Raw genomic sequence first — 6,635 nt, 5'->3', positions numbered from 1 at the left:
TAAAACAAGAACAAGAGATCCAAATGGATTGGGTGAGGGTAGACGAATCTTCTTACTGTCATTTGTACAGGATGTGGAAAAAGGAACTGGGGAGAGAGGAGTCCTGGCGTGATAAAAAAGATAGGATATAAGGACAACAACCAATGGGCTAGGCTGAGATGTGGCAATGTAGGTAGAGCGGGAAACAAGGGTTTCAAAGAAACAGAATGCAGGCTATGTGGAGAAGAAGAGGAGAACATGGAACACATTTGGAGATGCAGGGAAGCGAAGGAAAAAATTGAAAAGAAAGGGGTTGATGAAGTAGAGAAATGGGTGGGAGATAGGTATGGACCCAATTTAGTAGAAAAGTTATGTAACACTTTGTCGGGGAAACTGAATATCGGTCTCTGCAGATATGCGAGCCAATTTGAGAAATTTTCCAAAGAAGAAGTAAGTGAGGAGGTAGTAGAAGAGGAGATTGTAAGCGACGATGATATGAGTAATGTATGATGGTATGAGCATGTGATATGCAACTTTTTGTAACGAAGCAGATCAAAGGTACCAAAGTATAAGTATATATCAGTAATATTAAGGAGGTATAAATGTAGTATATGTAAAAGTTCAAGGAGGATGTACATGGAGAAATAAATATTCTATTCTATTCTATATTTTACCTGAAATCTGCAGAATTACCACCCTTTGCCTTCTCGCATTCATTGTTGTTACAAACCTAATTGACTTTTGAATGACTTGATCGAACTCGTAAGAAGGAAGACAAAATAATTGCGGGTATGTTGGTTTGATAGTACTTATAAACAATAAATAAAAACATTCTTTATAGAAAAGACTCCCCAACGGGCACAAAACTTGGCGACGTCTTTACGACATATCTTTACGACAACTTTACGATATCCTATGTCCATGTCATTAAGGTTTCTTTACGATATCGTAAAAACTTTGTATGATGTGACGATGTCTAGGATATCCGTAAAGACACCGAAACGACACGGACATATGATGTCGTAAAAATGTCGTAAAGATGTCCTAACGATGTCGTAAAGACGTCGCCAAATTTTGTGCCCACTGAGTCAGTTTTACAGAAACATTATTGAAAAGAAGATAAATATAATAATAAATATTTAACCTAACCTACAAATCAAGCATTCGGAAAGCTACTACCAAGAGGTTGTTTTATGGAACTGTATTGCTACCAAGACAGATGACTTAAAATATGATGTAAATTATATGCTATTCTTACATACAATTATTTATTACACTTATAACTGGCTATAAATTGAAAGACGTGCACATGTGGACACTGTTGACATTTACAGATTCAACGGCGAGAAAACAAAAGACCTCGCCAAAGACGCGCGAATTAGGTATTTTCTCTTCAATAAACAGCTAACTTCACTTCGTAGATTGCTGAGGGGAAAACAAGGGACCAAATGCATGGGATTTAGTTCATTTTTGCCCTATTTTGCTAATATCTTCGTAAAAGCTAATTTTTCCTATAGAAGTATATTTGAAAAATAGTTTTTATTTTTTAATTACTTTTTAATGGAATATTGAAATGATAATAATTATTATTAATTACAAAGATATTACAGAAATAAAGTTTTGTTCCATGCATTTGATTAATTGTTTTCCCCTCAGCTTTTAACTAAGTAAAGTTAGCTGATAGTTTAAGTAAAAATACCTAATACCAACGGGGCGCCAGATGGCGCGTCAAGCGATGCCGCGCAAATTAAAATTTTTATTTACGAAAAATAATTGCAGAAAATAAATATTCACATTATTATTCCTTATATTAATATTTTCTTAACTATTTATAAAATTCCAGTTAATATTACTGGAACCGATGATAAATCTACGGTAATATTGTAATAATAATTTTTATTTTATTTTCAAAAAAGTTACTTTTTTCTTTTTTATAGTAATGAAAGGTTTTAAAAATTTGTTTTTTTTTTAACTGAAAAAAATCATCGTTTTTTCGATCAAATTCTACTCAGATCTTTTTTTTTTCTTTTTCCAAGATGCGCGTTCGGTGCCTTGACTTGGGACCTCTTTCAGTACGCTTGATCTTCAACAGAGACGCTCTTGTCCGTATCCTGCCAGGACCGTTAAGTTACTGTAAGTACGGTATAATTCAGACTGCCTGACTTAATCATAAGGGAAGGCTCTTTGGCTCGTAAACTGACCAGATCAGGACCGTTACATAAATTTATTAATCAGGCATTCTGAGCCGAACCTGATTCGGGTCTTTTTTTAAATGAGAAAAAATAAGGCAATTTCCGCACGAGATACATCAAATCAAATTATTTCAATCGTTTAATAATTCTTTATGGAAGAAACAGATTCCTTTAACAAACATTGCCGGCCTTTCTTGTGACAATACAAACATTATGGTTGGGAGGTTCAACTAATTTTCTTATTTATTAGTTAAAAATTGTTGAAAATTATATTTTTAACGCTTTAATCAGCTTTAAATTTGTATCGCTCCCATTTTCAAGGCTACAATCTACAAACATTTCAATTTTTTACATTTTGAAATTTATCTGTTTTCAAAATTTCAGTCTGAAATAATTTCATTTAACGATTGTTCAATTGAGAAGCATACTTTTAAATTTTGCAAGCTTTCAATTTATTTATGTTTACTAATTTTTTGTAAATAAACTTCCAAGTTTACAATTCAAAATTTGAAGACTTGAATCTCATCGAAATTGAATTTATTCTTATCTACTAGTTAAAAATTGTTGAAAATTAGATTTTTAACGCTTTAATCAGCTTTGGACTTTTATTGATCTCATTGTTTAAATTCTAATCTACAAATATTTCAATTGCAAAAAACTCTTATATTTTAAAAGGCTTCAATTAAATTTGTGATATAATGGTAATTTATTAATTATTTAGTATTATAAATGTTGGAAAAATTAATTTGTGAACAACTATCCGCAATTGCTTCGTTTAAATACTTTAAATAAAATACTTATAATTTATTCCTAGTAAGTTATACCAGAAAAATGGATCCTCCAGGTTCAACTTTCAGAACCTAGCCCTTCTAATCGAAATTTTTTCCGAGCGGTCATTAATTTTCTCTCAATTTTTGGTCGATGAAAAAAATGGTAGATCTTAAAAAAGGCTGGGCGATCCTGGGTCACGCTGCACCTGTGGTTTGCGTAGATCCCTGTCTTAATGAAATGCTTAATAAAGAACTTTAGTCAACAATTTTACAAAACCTGTAAAATAGCTGTAGTGCATATCAGAATAATATAATAAATATCAATATAAATTAGTAAAAACGGCACACATTGTTTTTAAAATTTTTAATATAATCCTTATAATATTTAAATATTTCAAAAAATTGTTACGATTTTAAGTAAAATAAAAAAATAAAACCTGATGACTCCATTTTTCACCGGTGAAATTTCCCACTTGGGGTTTTTAAGGTCGCTGATTTCAAATTTGAAGTTCGATTTTCCAAAAACAAAATGGCGGACACTTTTTAAAATTTTTTATCAGATCTGCATGAAACTTGGTGTATGTAGGTTTTTAGAGTCAGATTTTACAAAAACAAAATGGCGGCCAAAAAATGGTGGAGACTTTTTGAAAATTATGATTAGAGTCGCATGAAACTTAGTATACATATTGTGACGTGATATAATGTATCACGCCCAAATTGACTTATGATTATGCCCAATGAACTTGATTTAAAGTATAATTTATTTTGGTGAGCCATACCTGGTCGAGCATAGATTCTTAGGCGCTATCATAGGACAGAATCCTCAATAGGGATGGCCTGTTGCCGTGAATATCCTGTTGAGGTCTAGGTATTGTAACTAGACCGTTCCGATCCTTCACCAGACTGGGGTTTATATTAAATTAAATATAAAAACTCCACTAATTCTTGCGAACTGTTATTTGTTATGTTCACTAGGCATTCCCTCCACACATACACACACACACACACACTCAACATCGAAAGATTCACGACCAGGTAGTCGTGAATCATCAAGTCAGACGCGACACCTCCACTGCATCATGACAGGAGGGAATAACGACCACGCGGAACTCTACACCGGCTGTTTAGTGTGAACTATCAAAACAATAGCAGCCGATTTCATAAAGCGCGCACTACGTATAGTAGGTGCGCCGGACTAAGTGTTGCGTTGCGAATGTGGCACGTGTGAGTGAAGTGGTGAGGCAACATGGCGATCCATGTGTTACACTCTAATGCGAGTAAGAGGGGGAACCAGGGAAAATGGCTTCCCGCTGTAGAACACTCAAATGTAAGTGTGCCTTCACATATTTAGTTGCGTAGCATAGTTGGAAATCTAGGTGCGCAATCTATGGCCCGGGCGCCAATTCTGTACTCGGCGTCGTCGACTCTCATTCTCTGTTCGACCATCGTACGTCCTACCTGAGAATAATTCTGTATAAGTAAACGACGCCAAGAGACGAGAAAAGAAATAATCGTGGAAATTTTTATATTCGATTGAGCGTAGTACTTGAGATCCAATCTGGAGAAACAGGCTTTTAAAGTAATAGTCGTGGAGTCAGCCATTCCGGCTATATAAATTAGTTTAGGCGTAAAGCCTCAATGCAGAAAAACGCAAGGAGGAAAGTAAAGGTATGTGACTCCATTTCGTCTTCATAAAATCAGTGCGTGGTCGGGAGATTCAGTGTAGTGGGGATGTAATTTTGACATGTTAATACGGGAAGTGATTTTATTTAAAATTTATATGAATTGGGTCGTGGTTGAGTCCTCATTATTGACAAGTATGATCGTCCAAGATGGCGGCCTTCAGGCAATTGAGTAAGTCTCATTTGTTTTAAAACATAAATAATTGACCTAGCAATAGCCAATAGCCTGGCAGCCTAAAATTTAAAATAGTTATTCGCCAAAGCTCAGCCAATATTTAAGGAGAATTTATAAATTTCTTGATTAGCTGAAATTCTGGCCAATAATTAACCTATTAAAAAGCCAAGGTTATAATATGTTTTTGGGATCTCTGACTTGTTGTTTCTAATTGTAGCTAACAATAAATGTATAATAATAATAATAACTTGGCCAGTCAGTCTGTCCCGTTCTCTAGCGTCGGGGGCGGGTGGCGCGACCAAACACTAATAAATCGATTGCATCGAGAATCGCAGAAAGTCGCACCTGAATTTTTTATTTTCCTGATAGTAAGACCTTTACTTGAATTATGAATCTGAGAACAACGCGTAGACTCGCAGAATCATAACTTTTTGCACAATTTTCGGAAAATTGTTAATGTAAAAGTCATAAACAATTGTTACACAAAGTAAATTTTTAAAACATATTACCAACCTTGAGGTGCCTCCCCCATCTTCTTCTTGAAGATTTTTGCACATTCGAGAATTCCTGCGTGCACTTTGAATGTTGTTTTTCTCGTTCTTTGTAGCACGTTACACGGAGCACGATGTAACAAGGACGAATTTCAGACGCTACTACGCGTCTCGTAGGCACCCCATCTATTTGCTATTCGAGAAATAAATGCGGAAGAATCTCGTTTACCGACTACCACATACAAAATCTCTCGGGGTAAAATTTTTTTAGGTTTTGACCAACTTTTTGGGCGTTTCAGATCACTGTGTAGCATCTCAGATCATTTTTAAACTGTATTTTCAACACTTTTTTAAAGAACACTTACATCATCTGTCAAAATTTTGTAAGCAAACCATATAGCAGAATATATCCGTGATCTCAAATTTTTCCTGAGAAAACCGAAGTTCGAATCCGCATTTTCGGTAAACATACGAACTTGCAGTGGGAATCATGTACTTTCTGTATTTCGGCTCCCAAATGGTAGGTGTAGTGGGATTAAATTTCTGACTTCATCTGGCTGCAACAATAAATAATGTATTTTTTTAACTGAAAGAATGAATGCATATAAACCAATCTTTTACCATTTCGCTTCTTTGTTAAATTGAAAAAATTACATCATCCTAATGAATGATTCTTTATTTTACATGTACGCCTAGTTTATTATACATAAATTAAACGTCATTAAGCGCATTTTAATATTGAATTGCTGCTTGCATTTTTCCATCCTAATGAAAAAACTCTGGGTTCCGGTCAGCTCCAGTACATGGATTGGTGAACTAGCTCTCCTTTTAGGATCCATAGATTTTGGTTTACACGTGGTATACCCGCTCTACTCGAAAATACCATATGATTGGGCGGTGGATACCTACTGGAGTTTCCCTTAGTTCAGCTGAGGTTAATGAAGTTACCTTGCCGCTAACGATGTTTATTTTCGCCCGTCTACTATTGTTTTTTTTATATTCCGAGAAGAACATCAGAACTCTTCAATATTGCAAAAACATCACCATCGTATGTTACTATAACAATTTGCTCTTGGGTTGGCATAGGCTCATAGATATTATGTCTTAAACTCAATTGAGTTGGTGGTGTAACAGCAGGAAAAGTGTATCTTCGAAGTTTAAATATCCGACGCGGATTCGCATAAGGAATAAGCCGAATAAATGTAATTTCTTCAAGTCCGCATTCAATTCCGTCAGGACCAGGAAGCCTGGTAGGAGGACTCGTACCCCTCTGAGGATGAGACCTGGACTGTAGACGAGGATTGGCAGGAGGAGACCTTGACCTGGCACGAATAGGAGTCTCGGCA

The sequence above is a fragment of the Belonocnema kinseyi genome, chromosome 8 (genome assembly GCF_010883055.1).
Source record: "Belonocnema kinseyi isolate 2016_QV_RU_SX_M_011 chromosome 8, B_treatae_v1, whole genome shotgun sequence".
Taxonomy (NCBI): Eukaryota; Metazoa; Arthropoda; class Insecta; order Hymenoptera; family Cynipidae; genus Belonocnema; species Belonocnema kinseyi.
Note: the sequence above shows the minus strand (reverse complement) of the source record.